We start from the raw sequence: 17,281 nt of genomic DNA, 5'->3' as shown, positions 1-17,281 counted from the left end.
TTATCTCTTAACACTCCACCCCGCCCCCCCCCCTTACCTGTGTATATGCTTCCCACCCTCTACCTGTGTATATGCTGCTCCGTTTGCCTGGAAGGCTCTCACTCTTTCTTTCCTTCTTGCCCTCCACCCTCATTCCCAGTGACTTCCATTTTGCTAGTTGACTGCTTTGCTCCAGCCTGAAGCCTGGGCCACTTCTTCTGAAAGCCTGCACTTGACCAAGCCCGTAAGAGTAAGGAAGCTTTGCCTTTTCACACCACACAGTGTGTGCACCCCTCAGTATTAGCACTTATCACTAGAGTGCTTTCTACCTTCGTCGCATTCCCAGACCCTCCCATAGAGCACAGCAGGTGATCAGCAAGTGATCATCGAATGAATAACTGAATGGAGAGAAAGAACGGGTCTGGCTGAAGTATCAGATTAGATTTTTGTTTATTCTCTTGGATTTCAGTACCTCACTTATTATGGTTATGTTTTGTTTTTTTTTTTTTCAACAAGCAGAAATTTAAAAAAAATCACCCTTAACCTATCTTTAAGGATGAATAATTCTATTTTTATAGAATTATTAAATTAAACAAGAGTCTATATGAATTTAAGGTCACATGTGGTTACACATTATCTGAACCTTAGGAAAGAAACTAATAATTTACTTTAAAAAATTTTACTGAGCACTGAAAAATGTGCCATTAAGAACTACTAAATCTAGGGGCCGGCGCCGTGGCTTAGCGGTTAAGTGCGTGTGCTCTGCTGCTGGTGGCCCGGGTTCAGATCCTGGGCCCGCACCGACACACCGCTTCTCCGGCCATGCTGAGGCGGCGTCCCACATACAACGAGAAGGATGTGCAGCTGTGACATACAACTATCTACTGGGGCTTTGGGGAAAAAGAAGGAGGAGGATTGGCAATAGATGTTAGCTCAGAGCCGGTCTTCCTCAGCAAAAAGAGGAGGATTAGCATGGATGTTAGCTCAGGGCTGATCTTCCTCACAAAAAAAAAATAAATAAAAATTAAAAAATAAAATAAAAAAAAAGAAGGCTACTCTTCTTAAAAAAAAAAAAAGAAAAAAGAGCTACTAAATCTAAACTGGGACATGCTACTGGGATGATTGTCATACGTCATATTACTTGCTGGAAGGTCTGAAGTTTCCTTTCGCTCTTTGGAGAATAGGCAAAGCCCACAGAAGAAAAGGCAGATGAAATATACCTGCAGAAATCTTTTCTCAAAACAAGACTTCCTTTGAGGATGATTCTGGGGAAAATGGTAAGTTCTTCACAGTGACTTAAAGCTGCCTCCTTAGTGTGAGAGATTCTGACTAAATGCACACAGTTTACCTGGTCGACCACCTACTCTTAGATAAATCATCATATTACTCATATTGAAATATTTTATTGAGTGGATTCTTTAATTGTTGTATTACAGATTGTGGAATATCATGCAGTGTGCTGGTTACTAGGCACTGCAATTTATTGAATGCACCATATAACTTGAATTACGTTGGTCATCCAGTGGTCCTCCTTTAGGAGTGAAATAATTTGACCTGATAATTCACCCTCTAGGGGTAATGTTTATGTGTAGTAAGGATCCTGTCTAGTATAAACTGATGAGCAGGACCCGTAGAAGCCTGTGGTGGCAGAACTGAAATTTTAGTAATTTGGGCTTGCCTTCACCCCACCACTGCCTATATGGCAGGGAAGCCTAGAGTTCTACATCGTGCATAGAATTACACACTGGGAAGAAATGTAATACGGTGGGTAAAACCAGAGACTCTGAAGCCCAACTAACTTGTTTAATTAACTCCCTGTATGATCTGGGTTATGTTACTTAAACTCTCCATGCCTCTGTTTTTCCAATCTGTAAAACAGGAATAATTACAGTAGCTACTTCATAGGGTTGTTGGGATGAACATATGTAAAGTACTTAGAACAGCAGCTACCTAGGCACTATATAAGCGGATAAGGTTTGAGGTTGGTCTGTCTTTTAGAAGTTGGAATGTATTTGAGGTTATGGCTATCTCCCCTGGATTCCCCCATCTCTGCCACATTTCATTAACCAGCGTCACTAATTTGCCTTTCTGATTTATTTACAGGGGCTATGTAAGTGTATGATAATTACTGAGTATTGATAATTACTAAAATGCTTTAGAAAATAATGGTGGTGATCATGACATTACTTCTAAACATGAAAACCAATAACTGGCTCCTTCTATTTATATAAAATGTTAGCAACATTCCAAAATGAACAAAGTCGCTTAAAAAAAATAGAGTTTTTATTTAGCACTTCTCTCTGACTGCGTGGAAATGAGTGGAACTGAAGAATTGAGAAGGACAATAGGTATGAGGTAGCCTGTGGCATGACAGACCATTGCTTCATCTCCCACCTATGGGAGGGGTCTTAGTCTGTTTGGGCCACTATAACAAAAATGCCACAGACTGGATGACTTCTAAACAACAGACATTAATTTCTCACAGTTCCAGAGACTGGAAGTCCAAGATCAAGGTGCTGGCAGATTCAATGTCTGGAGAGGGACCACTACCTCGTTCATGGACAGCCGTCTTCTCCCTGAGTCCTCACATGATGAAAGGGGCAAGGACGCTCTCTGGGATCTCTTTTATAACGGCGCTAATTCCATTCATGAGGGCTCCACCCTCATGACCTAATCACCTCCCAAAGGCCCCACCTCCTAATACCGTCACATTGGGGGTTAGGATTTCAACATATGAAATAGGTGGGGGACACAAACATTCAGTCTATATAGCAGGAGGCAAACATTGTTCAGGGATAATGAAAAGGTTACCTGTTAAACCTTTTCCATATACCTTTGGAAAGATGAGTAGGAGGTAATATTAATGCACCTGATAAACATCCCTCAGTAATAATTTTGCACACCATGTCATCATTGCAACACACAGCGTCATTATCTCATTCTGGACCAGGGTGAAGCTCGTCCGTCCCTCACACTATCTGCAGAGAGATCTTCCTAAACTCACATCTGATGTTATCACCCCTGTGGTTTAAAATGGCAAAACACACTTTCCACGACTCTCATCACCTTCCGCAAATGCTTCACAAGGCCCTTCACTCTGGCTCAAATCTGTTTTTCCAGAGATTCAACTAATCTCTCTCCATTGAATCCCCACTTCTGTGCACCTTCACAGCTAGCCATTCCCAGAAACTCCCACACTTCACCACGTCTTCGCGCCTGTGTCTCACACGTTCTCTCTGCCGGGAATGCCCGTCCTTGTCCTTTGTTCACTCAGCCTAAGGTCTACTGCATTCCAAAGCCTTCTGCTTTGGTCACTCTTTTCTGGGCAAAATGAAGATTATCACTACTTTGTACTGTAATGTTTATTTAATCACCCTTTTCTCCCACTACTGTGAACCTCTCGAGGGTAGGGGCTAAGTCTACCTATTTTGTAGTGCCTATTGAGTATACTCAATACATATTTGCTTAATGCACGAAGTAATCTATGAAGGTGGATATTCTGTTCTGCCCTCACTTGGGCTTTTACAATAGTTCAAATGAACAAAGAATAGTCAGGCCTCATCAGCTTGTGTAACAAAATAACTTAAAATTTTATCATATGGGCTTTCCAAGCCTGCAACCTATCTCAATTCTTCTTGCCTCGAACAATTTTTGAACTCTCCAAAGATTAGCGTTAAGCTTATGGACCAGTCTGTTGACTGTCCTTACCATGTGGCATCTGCCATGTTCATCCTCTCCTATGCCGGTTCCCACTGGAGCTTTACTGGTACCACCCCTGATGGTGCCCTTCATGCCATGTTGACATCTTCTAAGAGCTGAAAATCAAATCTATCAGGGTGCTAGTGGTGCAAGCTTCTGAGCAGAGGTGGCATGGTCCACGTGACCTTCTTCTATACTTTGTTACCTATGCCTCAAGGCAGGTCTGTTTCTGTTCAGGATCTCACAAAATCTCTAATAAGAATAGTCGTTAGCTTCTGACTCTTATTCTGTGCTCCCAATCCAAAGTTTAATGCAAAATCATGAGCTCTTGTGATTTCTTTTGACTTCAAAGCCCATGTTCTTTTTGCCATCACCTACTGCTTTATACATCCATGAAGGTGATGACACACACATCTTTCTAAATGCAAACATGATTCTTGTCTGTTTGGCCTGAGAACATGTTGGGTAATAAGAGAAAAAGTTAAACACTTGCCATAGATAGTCCATGTGGATTGTCTATACACAAACCATAGGCAGCACAGTTACAGTTCTGATGTTTTAGGGAGCTACAGTCGAGCCATCCCCATCGTCTACTAATACACTAACCCTGCTTTTGTCATGGTTACCTATTACTGTCCTGAGGCTCATCCAATGGACACTGTGGTCCTCCTCCAGCAGCCTCACTCCACAGCATCCAACACAGGTGGTCAGGCTCTTTTTCCCAGGACACTTGCTTTCACGACACCATAGCTACCTGTCGTTCCCCCTTTTCTTGGTCTCACCTTCCCAGCTCCATTAACTATCTCCCAAGACTTTTTCCTTTGCATTTCTAATTAAATTAGACCCCTTGGGACTGTCTGTGGCCCTTACACTTACTCTTGCTAGACTCTAGCTTGACGTCTACAGTCCCCTCCTGGCTTGAATGTCTTCTGCATGTGAAGAGATCCCATGTTGATGTGTTCACCTTAGGCTCTTCTTCTGTGAGCAATACTATCGACCCATCTTGACATTCTCAAAGCTGGACTCCTGATCTCACCCTCCAATTCCGTTCCCTTCCGGGTCTCTCTCATCTTTTTTAATGACTCCACACTCCTCAACTTCTATATTTAGTTTACAAATACTCCTGCATAGTGAGTTTCCCCAATATACTTTGGACCTACCCCAAATTTTCTGTATCTAGAGCTCCTCCCACAATCTGAGCCACCACTATCTGCTCTTTTCTTTTCTCTTGTCTTGCCTCCTTTCCCCATTCAAGGTCAACACACAAAATGGAATAAACTTTTTCAAGATTTTATATCATCACATCATTCCCTGACAACACACTCGAATAACTGCATTTTATTAGAGTTAAATCCCATCTTAGACTGTGGCTCACAATGTCTTGCTTCTTCTTCTAACTTCACCTCAGCTTGCTTTTCCCTTCACAGCCTCTCTCCTCTGTTCTAGCTACACTGACCTTTTCAAGGTCTTGACAAACTTCCCTCCTTAGAGAGTTTGCACATGCTTTTCTTTCTGCCCAGAATGCCTTGCCCTTGTTCTCCACGTGCTGCTTTCCCTGACACTTCACCTACACAGGATCTATGCACGATCCTCCATTATTTTTTACCCAAGCACAGCCTTCACATCACATTTCTAAATCTGCAATTACATACTTATTTGTTTACCTGTTAATTCTCTGTCTTCCTCTACTAATCTATGTGCTTGATGGAGACACACCCATGTTTGTTTTGCCCTGTCTTGTTTATCAATACCTTGCACAGAGCTTGCTTGGTTGACTTTTTAATAGGTCTTTGTGCTAAAATTATTCTGGTTGTTGGCATATGGGTACATATATATTGCTAAAGGGAAGGATACCGGATATGTCCCTGGTAATGGTAGGAATAAGTAATGAATGTCCATTATTATTACTACCATTTAAATTACTCTAGAAATCCCAAGCAAAGCAAATTGGGAATAAGCAAATTAATAGTTATAGTTGTTGTCACAGAGAAAACAGACATCAGTTTTTGCTGATGATGCTGGTGATGTGATTGCCTACTACAAATATCCAAGGGATTGAGGCAAAATACTGTAGACGTCTGAGAATGCAGCAGAGGCAACAGTTCCATTTTTTTTTTTAAGTATCCAAATCAATTGGACTATTATAAACTAATAATAAATCTCCAAAAACGTGATGCTAAAGTACTTATGCACCAAATCAACAAAATTTAAGATGTTCAGGAATAAACTTAGTGAGAAATTATGGGACCTATATGGAGAAAAATCATGACCTATATAAGGAAAATAAAATATTTATAATTGGAGAGAAGTTCCACATTTTTGGATGGGAAGACGATATTTTTAACATATCAATTCTCTACAAATGAACATTCATTTCATTTATTTCTGATTAAATTCTCAGCAAGATAATTTTGGACAATGACAAAGGCTTTTAAAATTTATCTGTAAAAGTAAACATTTTGACTATTGGAAAAGTTCTGACAAAAAGAGAAATGTATGGGGAACAAGCTTTACTCTATGTTAATATGGGTTTTTTAATATTCTGTGGTGAAATGGAATTGGTGTAGCATTAGAAACATATGTTAATGTAACAAAATAGAGTGCAGAAACAGACTCAAGTATTTAAAGGAATTTAACATAAGGAAAAGTTGTCATTTTATCTTTTAAAAATAATTATATTTTTGAGTAGGTAATTATATTTTGAGCAGCATAACACACAAAAAGTTGTGTAATGAAAACTTAGTCACCCCCCCGCCCGCCCCGCCCCTGGCCCCTCGCTACACAAGTTCTTTCTCCAGAGGCAACCACTTTTACCAGGTCCTGTTTATCTTTCCACAGATAATCCACATATGTCAGTGTACATGCTGAGCACTGCTGTTGTTTGCACAAATGATAGCAGAGTACATATAATGCTTCTGCACTCTCCCCCCTTTTGGTTTTACTGATCTTAGTAAAGCATCTTAGAGACTTAGCAGTACTCAGTAATTACCTAGTAATAGTATCTTAGAGACTATTCCACATCAGTATATTTAGAATGATCTCATTGTTTCTAATACTGTGTAGCATCACATCAACGGGATGACCTATAAGTCATTCAACAAGTCTCCTGTGAATGCTACTGCATGTTGCAATAGTTATTCCTGCCGCCCCCCCACACTTTGTCTCCATGTATGACACAACTAGAGCATAAATCCAAGGCATCACTGGGTCAAAAGATATATATATGTGTATCTACATATCTCTATATACATATTCTTAATACATTTCACCACATTATTCTCACTGGTGATTCATATTTCTAACGACGATATATGAGACTACCTACTTCCCCACACCCTGCCAAAACTGTATTGTAGTCAACTTTCTGAACTTTTTCAATCTGATAGGTTAAAAAACATGGAGTCTTGAGCCAGCCCCCCAGCCTAGTGGTTATGTTCAGTGTGCTCCACTTTGGCGGTCTGGTTCGATTCCCGCATGGAACTATACCACTCGTCTATCAGTGGCCATGCTGTGGCAGTGGCTCATATACAAAAAGAGGAAGATTAACTGCAGATGTCAGCTCAGGGTAAATCTTCCTCAGTGAAAAAAAAAATGGTGTCTTATTGTAGTTTTAATATGCATTTATTTCTCTTAATGTGGGTGAGGTTATGGGTATTTTTTCAATTTTAAGAAACATTTGTATTTATTTTACACCTACATTTCCTCATGGATTTGTATGAGTCTTTATATATTAAGGGACTAAGTTCTTTATTTTTTTATGGGTTTCCTCAGCTTATTATCGATCTTTTACACAGTGCTTTTTTAATGTGCATATTTTAAAATTATGAAATTTATTTTTGAATTTATCAAATTCTTCTTTTTTAGCTTCAGGGTTTTATATCATATTTGAATATCTTTCCTAATTTAAGATTTTTAAAAACATCTTCCATGTTTCTGTCGATTTATTTATTTATTTATTTATTTATTTTTTGTGAGGAAGATTGGCCCTGAGCTAACATCCATGCCGATCCTCCTCCTTATTTTTTTTTTTTTTTTTTGCTGAGGAAGACTGGCCCTGAGCTAACATCCATGCCCATTTTCCTCCACTTTATGTGGGATGCCACCACAGCATGTCCTGACAATCGGTGTGTCGGCGTGCGCCCACGATCCGAACCTGGGCCGCCAGCAGCAGAGCACATGCACTTAACCGCTATGCCACAGGGCCAGCCCCTATGTTTTATTTTTTACATTTAAATGTTTGATTTTTCTAAAATTTATTCAGATGTAAACTTTGAGGTAGGAATCTATTTTTTTTCCAGTTATCCAGCACCGTTTTTTGAAAAAAATTCTTTGTCAGCGTTTTGAAGTGTGTAGATGGCATTTTAAATCACTAGATAAATATATTAGGAACGCTATGGAGATGTTAAAAAATCATTTGAGTTCCTACTTACTTTAGACTTAAAAATCTCCCAAAATGTGAAAACAGCAACAGATATACCATTACATTGCTATGTTTTAACTTCATATGGCAAAATACCATAAATAAAGTTGAAAGACCAATAGGGAATAATTAATTTACAGCAAATATTGCAGAAGTTAAACATTTAAAAAGCATTTACAAATTTATATAAAATATGAGCACTTGAACAGAAAAACAGGCAAAAGAAAAAGTAACAATATGTGTTCAAATGTTCAACCCCACTAGTAATGATAGAATTGCAAAATAAATGCAGAGCAGTTATCATTTCACATCCTTCCATTAGATTTGTAAAGTAAAAATTATATAAAATATATTAAAAATATTTTTGTGTTGAACATGTGTCAAAATGAGCAGTTCATATGATATTGGCAGTAGGATAAATGTATGTAGCCTTCTTGGAAAGCAATCTGGTCAAATATCTTGAAATTTTATATTTTCTTGTTGTTTTACTCAGAAATTATATTTACAGAAATTTAATTTACAGAAATTTATCAAAGGAAACAAGCAGATGATTGTGCCATAATGCATGCACGAACAATGTTATTTCAGCATTGTACATATGCTAGAAAGAACTAAAAATATCCTAATTGTTCAATAATAGGAGGCTGATTAAAATCATTAGTCATGATCACATCAAAATATTATTTATCTATTTAAAATGATGTAAGAATCTGAGAACTGACACACAAAATGTTCATATAATATAGTTACTGAAAATCAGGCTATAAAATAACTTGTTTAATTTGATCCTCTCTATCTATATCTATCTAATCTATGCATCTTTCTATCTATATATTCATCCATCCATTCATCCATTCACCCATTCACCTACCTATCTAAAAGGGATACACACAAACACACACAAATATACACATTTTATATATATGGTGGACATTGTGGTTGCTTCATCACAACCTATTTTTCTTCCATTAGTAAATTTCATCCAGATATTTATATCTTCTTCACTGGAGCCTGAGTTTGGGAGAGGCTAGTTCCATCCCTGGCCCTAGGAGTGGAGTGGTTGATGAGGCCTAAACTATCAGTGTAATCCATCACCTGGCTACAATGATTGATTCGGAAGTGGACAAGTAATTCCTTTCCGGCCAGTGAGATGGGGGAATATGTTTGCTGGAAACTTGCAGTAATGATAATTCTTTGCTGTCCTAAGAAAACTTCCAGAAATGGTTCTCAATCCCTCTTCTTGAATATGGATATGCACGCATCTGTCCCTGTTAGTTCTTGGGACCCGTCCTGATACCGTAAGAGAAAGGGACAGCTTTGGGGAGGCTGATGCCATGGAAAACAGAACACGAGCAGGTCCTTGATGACATTGCTGAACTACTGCATCAGTCAATCCTTGAATCTACCCTACCCCTGGACTTAGATCCACAAAGATGCAAGATCCCCTTCATCGACTAAATCAATTTACTTAAATGGGCTTTCCTCCTATCTGCAAGCAGATGTACCATAATTTGGTGTGTGTGTGTGTGTGTGTGTGTGTGTGTGTGTGAATGAATACATGTGCACTGGCAGATAAATAAATACACATATAGGAGAAAAAAATTTGAAGTGATATTTGCCAGAATATAACAGTGGTACATTGCAGGTTGGAATTATAGTTGAATTTCACTTCATATTGTGCCTTTCGGATTTTTTTCCACAATGAACCTGAATTACTTGTTTGATCAGGAAATCAATAAAAAAGCAACAAACAGTTTAGAAAAACAATCAAGCAGTTGTATTTGGGGGAACAAGATTAACTTCAGAATGCGGTAGAAAAGATCTATGTGTGTGTAACTCTCATGATTTTCCATGACTATAAGTACCAAAGGAGCCAAAAGTATGATGTAGTAGCCAAAAAATAATATGAATATAATGCAAACTTAGGTTTTTAAAATAGGAATACAGTGTCAAGATCAAGAGTGTTAATAATCCCACTGTTCTCTACCCGGATCAGACCACACCTGGAGTATTGTTTTCAGTTCTTTGTTACTACAAGAATTCAGGCACTAACTGACATATTCCATGGATACAGGGAAGGATTTATGCATTTGGAAAGAGCTGGAATTTTAAGACTTTTGAGATTTTTTCCACATTTAACATGCTATAGTTCAATTTTGAAGAAGAATGCCACTATGTCTTGCTCTTGGACATTCAAAAACAATCATATGTGTGAAGATACCAAGGCTCAGAGAGCTTAAGTGATAGCCCAAGGACATACAATTCATTAACGGCAGAATTTTGTCCAGAAGACACTTCACAAGCCACACGTTAAAGAAGATATAGACAGCGTGATGTATGTTCAGAGGACAGTGACACGGATGTTTAAGGCAGAATCAGTTAGCTCCAAGTGATTCAAGGTTAAAGAACCAGAACACTTTGTGAAGGTGAGAGGACATAATAATGTTCTCAAACAAAACTGTCACAGGAAGAGGAATTCCACTTGTTGTGATTAGTTGAAATGACTCAAACTACGTGGAGAACTGGTGGAGACCTTTCGTTTTTTTCTTTCAGAATATAAATAAGAATTTTCTGATGAGAAGAACTGTCTAAAGATAGTCTAAGGTGACTAGGGAGAAAGGGGAGGTGCAAAGACTTCTAACTGTTCCTGGGCATCTCTTCTCCCCTCCCTCACTGGGAGAACGCCCGGGTTTCTAGTTAGGCACCAATGGAGATGACATTGCCCCATCCCTTGGCAGCAAGTTCAGGCCTGTTACTTCTCCATTTACCAAATAATTCATTCTTTTTACAAACTTGCTAAATGTTGGTAGCTATATGATGAATCCAACTGTCATGTGTGGCAAGGATTCTATGATTTAGAAAGCAGAAACCTGGATGGACTGACTGATGAGGTTTCACTTTTTTTTCCTTTGGTGAAGAAGATTGGCCCTGAGCTAACACCGATTCCAATCTTCCTTTGTTTTGTATATAGGACACTGCCACAGCATGGCTTGATGAGCAGTGTACGGTGTGTAGGTCTCTATCTGGGTTCTGGGCCCACAAAGGCTGTGAGGCAGGGACTGTGAACTTAACCACTATACCGCCGGGCCGGCCCCTACTTTTGATTTGCTTATCACCCAGAGGTATCGCACTGTCTACCGTTCAGTCATTAGAGGTTCAAGCGGTTGCTGAAACTGTACACAGAGAGACTTGAGAAGAACAAGAAAAAAGGCAGGCATGGATTATCTAAAATCACAAAGCTAACTGATGGAGGAATTAAAATAGAACTAGGACTTTGTTGGGAGTTTAGGTAAATTAAATCTTCATCTGCCATCATAGCAGGTCAATAGGTAATAGGTAAAATTGATTAATCAAGAATGAAGCATAAAGAAAATCCATATTTTTAGAGAAGTGGAGGTCACCACCAGAGGAAGCTGCCAACAAAGTCAATAGTGGTTGCCTCCTTAGGAGTGGTGCTGAGTGGGGTGTGCAGGAGGCAGGGCTCTGTTTCTTTCAATTTTAAGTGCTCAGTATTATTTTATTTTTAAATATGAGCACACATTACTTTGGTAAAAATGCACACACGTACACACTGCTCTGGCTCTGATTCTGAGTGACGCTAAATGCTTTTCCAACGTGGGTAGAGTCTGCAAAACAATCTGTATATAGTGGATGTATTTCTACCCAGAGGCTAGACCGTTTATAATAGAAAATTATGTCGCCTTTGATCTGTTCCATCTCTGCTGTCAGAGGGAGAAAGTACTCCTCTCTAACCCAGCTCTGACTCTGACTTTCACCCAAGTGCTTTACTTAACATACTATTCTTGGATTACCTCATAAAAAGTTATTGGAGCTTTCAGAATATTAGAACATGAATTTTTCTGTTATATAAAGATTTAGCTGGACACAATTTTAGAGAGGGATGTGTATTTTTTATTTGAAAGTTTTCTAGCTGTATGGCATTTTACTCCCAAGGAAGTAGCATGTTGCATATTAAAAAGCCCCTAGTCAATAATTGTACTAGACCATGGGAGAATGAATCCTAGCAGCACATGTGAAAACCTCCTACTGTGAGTATCTGGTGTTTTTCTCTGTATCTTGTTGAAATTGAAAACCACAGAAAAAGGAATAAATTTCCTTTTCAACTCCACAAGATCTCTTGCTCACCTTACCCTCGGTAGTTAAATATATCAGTATATTGCATCTTCAAAACCATTTCCTGAAGCATTCTTTCTTTTGTATTTCATGAGTCACAAATCAATCTTTTTCTTTTCAATGTCAGAATCACAGTTTTTCTCCTATTATTACCAAACTGAAGGTATAGTGTAGCAACATAACATGTTTTTCACACCAAGCTCTCTTAAGGCTGGAGGGTCATCTGCTTCAGGCTCCAGAAGAATATGCTTCCTCCCGTGGAAGTGGACCAATCCAGGAGGAATCAGGACTCATCTGCGGGAGGGGCCAGGCCTCAAAGGTGTTTGGCAGCACTGCCGACATCTACGTTCAAGTCAGGAGACCAGATCTTGGCTTAGCTTCAAGGAGGGTGAGGTCTTTGTTGTGCTTCGATGGAAACTGCCAGGGTTCTCTGATGGGTGTTTAGGTTTGAAGAGAATGAGATAATGACATTAAATTTGCAACAGTTATTTTGAAAAATCTTCAAATCCTTAGAAATAGCCCTATTTCTGTTACAAAGTGGGTTTTGGACAAATAATGTATTACTTTTGCTTTACTTTTGCATTTGTGGCCCTGTATTTGTTTTTTCCATTTTTTCCCCAGCTAGGTTTCTAGTTTTTGTTTGGGTTCAATTTTGGGTGGTTGTAAAAGGTCAAACCCTGGGTGAATAATATTCAGAATGTTCGGTACCTTGGAACTTCTCTCTAATATGGAGAGCTTTTCTTGGTAACGTTCATCAGCAATACTCTAATATTCCATCTAAGCTCTGGAAATCTCATTTTCACACTCTAAATAAAGAAATCTCAAATCTCATTTTACTGTGCTTTTTGCCAACAAGAATCCTATCTTATGGAGTTAACAAGGATGGCACGGGCTGTATTATTATATTCTGAGGTGTAATCTGTCGAAGTCCAAAATGTTACTGTTAGTAATTTCCACAGGTCTTTGAAGACTCCACCTAGACTTGATTCTGTGCCGAGATAATACAACACATTTTTTTTCCCTAAGGGAATTTGTTATTTCTTTCTGGATCCACATTTTCTATGTTACTCTGACTCTCACATCTGCCTCCAGCTGGGACTACGCCTAACACATTGCTGCCACATTTCCAAAAAGAATTCACTATGCCTGAAAACATAGATATAGTCAAGTTCTACATATTGTCTGTGGTTTATCCAGTTATTGGAATGAATGCTATCCACAACAGTCCTGGCCCTTATAGCCTCAGCAAACCATAGAGACCCAAGTATTTCTGCCCCTACTGATTTGGCCTCCCAGCTATTTTATAAGCTGGGAAGCTTATAAAGCTCTAGAAGAAATTTTATAAGCTCTAGAAGAAATTTGCACAGAAGGTGAGGCTAGGGATGGAGCAGATTGCATCATTGCATATTTACTGTTTCCTAGGAGCCCACAATAAAGTTTTTGCTACATTCTATACACCTTGAATAAAAGGAAATAGTGCAACACTAGCAACACTATTTTGCTCTAGAGTATTTCTGAACACGAAGTTTTCCTTACAACTTGAGGTCCCAATTATGCTTACTAGTTATTATATTGCCTCTGAGGCACTGACACTCTAAAAGTCTAGTGAGGTAGTAGGCTATTTCTCGCAAACCTAAAGGGAGAGAGTCGCTAAACCTTTTGAAAATTGTCTAGATTTTGTATTTTTCCCCTTTCCATCCCATCTATCTTTCCTGCAATTTTAGGTCTCCCACTTGGTTACTGTCAGTCTTCTGTGGATATAGAAACTATCAAAGCTTGCTAGAATTATTTTTAAATTAAGAACATAAAGGTTCTGATCATGAAATTTTCTAACAGTTCTATGAACTCTGTACTGTCCATTTTGGCTTCTTTGGAATCCCCCCTCCCTTTTATTTTGTATATTTCCTCATTCTTGGCTAGATGCTAAATCAAAGGGTTGTAAATTGTGTTCCTGGATTCCACAGAGGTGCTAAAAGGCCACCAGAAATGGGAACAAAAGTCCACGTTTCCCTCCTGCCCTCACCCTGCTAGACTGTGGCTCTGCATGTGACTGGGCTCACAAAAAAGTTCATGTTGGTTAAACACGTTGAAAACCACGATTCTAGACGGATGAGATTATTACACAGTTACATTACATATAGGTAAGTAAGTAGATCAAGTCCATGAAGATGTAAGCTGCAGACTTATTGAATTCTTTCATTGATAGATGTATTATCTATTGGTAGAACTATAATCAACACAATACCACTCAAACCGCAAAACTCTTTAGACAAAGAAAAATGAGTGAAGAGGAAAGGTTACAGAGGATTATTAGTTGGTCTTAAAAAATTGAGATTGGCTAGTCTTTGGGAGTTCTGCTGAATGACTTCTCCCTTAATATTAAACCCCTGTGAATTTCAAGGAAAATTTAATCCATATGTTTCTGATTCAATTACTCTTAATTCATTAAATGTTTTTTAAAAGCTATTTGAAACTTGAGAAGCTTTTTTATGAGTTTTAGTAATCTTTCGTTCTTTGAATTAGGAAGGAGAATTTTGCCAAGAGTTAATGGTACTTGAACCTCGATATGCTTAAGGGGATTCTAAACTTAGTAGAAAGTCCAGCATCCTGTCATAACCCGTGACTCTGGTTCTTGCAAACTCTCTACCACTTGCTACTCCTTCCACATGCGTGATGATGTTGGATCATTTGTTTTACACGCGGCGATGACCTTTGCATGAGAAATAGCTATTGCTGCTAAAGAATGGTAACACCCATGAGTGGAACACCAATTCAAGTTATCACCATTCTTTTTGGGAAGCTAATTAAATAAAAATACATGATTCTGAGAAGCAGAAGTCACTACTCCTCTTTACTTTGCTCCTTATTGTTACAGGTCAGCATATATATATAGTTTAAGTTAACTCTGAGCAGCTACCATATAACAGTTGAAGGAAGTGAGGGAAACGTTTTGTAATTTAAGGGACACTAAACTTTCAAATGTAATATTTGCAGAATTCCTCAGAAAAAGAACTGAAAAGAAACATATGTATGCAGAGAACACAGGTTTGCTGAATAATATGGATGGCTTATGTTCTATTAACATAAGACACGTTTATCTGAAGTAGTTATCCATTTTTGAGACCTGAGCTGCTATCTGTGTATCACATCTGTCAATGATGACTCAAACAGTAGCGAAGAAATATTCTCTCTAGCTTAATTGTGGGAAGTTTTTGTCTGTTAACTTTTTGTTTGCTGGTTTTAATAAGCTGAACGTGAAAACTATTCCTGGAAAGAAAAATAAAGTCATTAAGACACACAAAAGCCGCATTTAGAACCATGAGGTCTGAGTATGGAATTTGAAGAATCAATATATTAATGATTCCCTACTAGCGGGAGACAAAACGGCTCGTTTGGATCCAAGGTTTCAAACAGCTCGTGAGAAATTGGAACAGAAAAGCCAGCAGTGGCAGGTAAGCAATGGTGATAGCTTCTATTTTTAAACCCAGGAAGTAGGATCCTAATAGCACACTACCTAAGGATGTGGGCATCTCCAATCATCAACATTATCTTCCCATGTAAAAGATTAGATAATACAGAGTTGGATTACATTGTAAGTTCCCCTTGGGTAAGGAGGAAGAAGTCCATCTGAGGAGATCCAGTATGTTTTTCTACCGCTGCTCTTTGGGAAGGTTCCTGTGTAGACAGGGCAATATTACATTCACTGCAGTGATGACAGGGTTCTAAGGGAAGCAGTACAGGACAACTTCAAAGATCAGGGCTTTTAAAATGGTAGAATTAAACTTTAAACATATGATCTCTTAGCTCCGTTTGCTTCCAGATAAACACAAATTTTCAAGTGCATTGGCAAAGTTTATTTTATTTTATTTGTCTGGTCATTGTATAAGAAGATCAAGGATTTCTTTCTAATGAAGGTCACAATTATTTGCACAACATGGAACCACACGTTTTCAAACAAAATTTCTTAGAAAAATTAACTTTAATTAAGGGTAAGGGTGTGAAAAAGTTTTGTGAAAATTTCGCAAAACCTCACATCCCATGAAATAAACTCATAATAACAAAATCTATTCAGTGCCTCTACAATCACATTCTAATAAAAGTGTTGATGACTGGAGTTTAAGTAAGGACACAATAGTCTGTCTGGCAAGTGCAACCTACATGGACCTGGTCAATCTCTTATCTCCAAACCCTGCAATAAAAAAAAAAACCAGGCCTGAAGATTTTTTTAGTTAATAAAAGTATACTCACAAATGAGGCATTTACAGGGGCAGGAATTATTTTTAAAGAGGAAAAAAGATACCTGGCACATATTTAAAACTTCTTGTCTGCACTGTAACTTATCTGTGCTGTAAAATGATTAAAAAAAAAAAATCTCCTAGCAATTTTGCTTCTTTTAACTCTTCTGCCTTCGGTGGTCATAGCCCACGCCACAGAGCGCTCAGCTGAACCCCCGCCCAGCTCGCTGAGGTTCCGTGCACACCGGCTCTTGGCCCGGGAGAGTGATGTGGGAAGACACCATCTGTCCAGAGAAGCAGACACAAGGAGCTTCCAAAAACAAATAAAAACTATGTATACATATATTTTTAAGAAGAAGAGTATCCAATTTTTCATGTCAATATAGATAATCTGCTTAATAAAATATTGAGTTTTGTTATTTTTCTTTTCTTCTCCTCAAACGTAGGAGTTGTGCTGCAGTATTTGAGGTATGTGAGGTATTGGAAGAATAAGTCTGCATGGAGCAGAGCCACAGATGGCTTCTGTGTTTAATGAGTTTCCTTTTTCTTCTTCTTTTCATTGTGTTTTAAATATTTGTTTCCACTTGTGGTCGTCACTCTTTGCTGGCCTTCGCAAGCTCTGGGTCCTGGGGGACCGGGGTCCTTTAGAGGTCAGAGCAACAGTGTGCGGGTTCCAGTTCTAAAGCAACGCTGAGCTCCACCGGTCTCCCAGGGGGCCGTGCTTCTCAGCACTTCAAGGTCAAAAGGCAGCCCAGCTCATCTGGATTCCTTATCTCTGACAATGCTTTTAATTAATTGCTTACTCAAAGAATTA

The 17,281-nt window shown here is 38.7% G+C and overlaps 1 long non-coding RNA gene across 1 annotated transcript; it reads left to right on the top strand.

The window, feature by feature from the left end:
• The first annotated feature begins 1,091 nt into the window (after positions 1-1,091).
• On the top strand, positions 1,092-16,849 carry LOC147916192 (uncharacterized). The gene is made up of 3 exons (XR_015553367.1): positions 1,092-1,256; positions 15,605-15,684; positions 16,654-16,849. It is a non-coding gene; the product is annotated as an uncharacterized LOC147916192 (long non-coding RNA).
• Positions 16,850-17,281: the final 432 nt, after the last annotated feature.

The sequence above is a fragment of the Ceratotherium simum genome, chromosome 10, assembly GCF_057802395.1.
Source record: "Ceratotherium simum simum isolate JZ-2026a chromosome 10, ASM5780239v1, whole genome shotgun sequence".
NCBI lineage: Eukaryota > Metazoa > Chordata > Mammalia > Perissodactyla > Rhinocerotidae > Ceratotherium > Ceratotherium simum.
The sequence above is the reverse complement of the archived record's forward strand: the minus strand, read 5'-3'. Positions and strand labels throughout refer to the sequence as shown.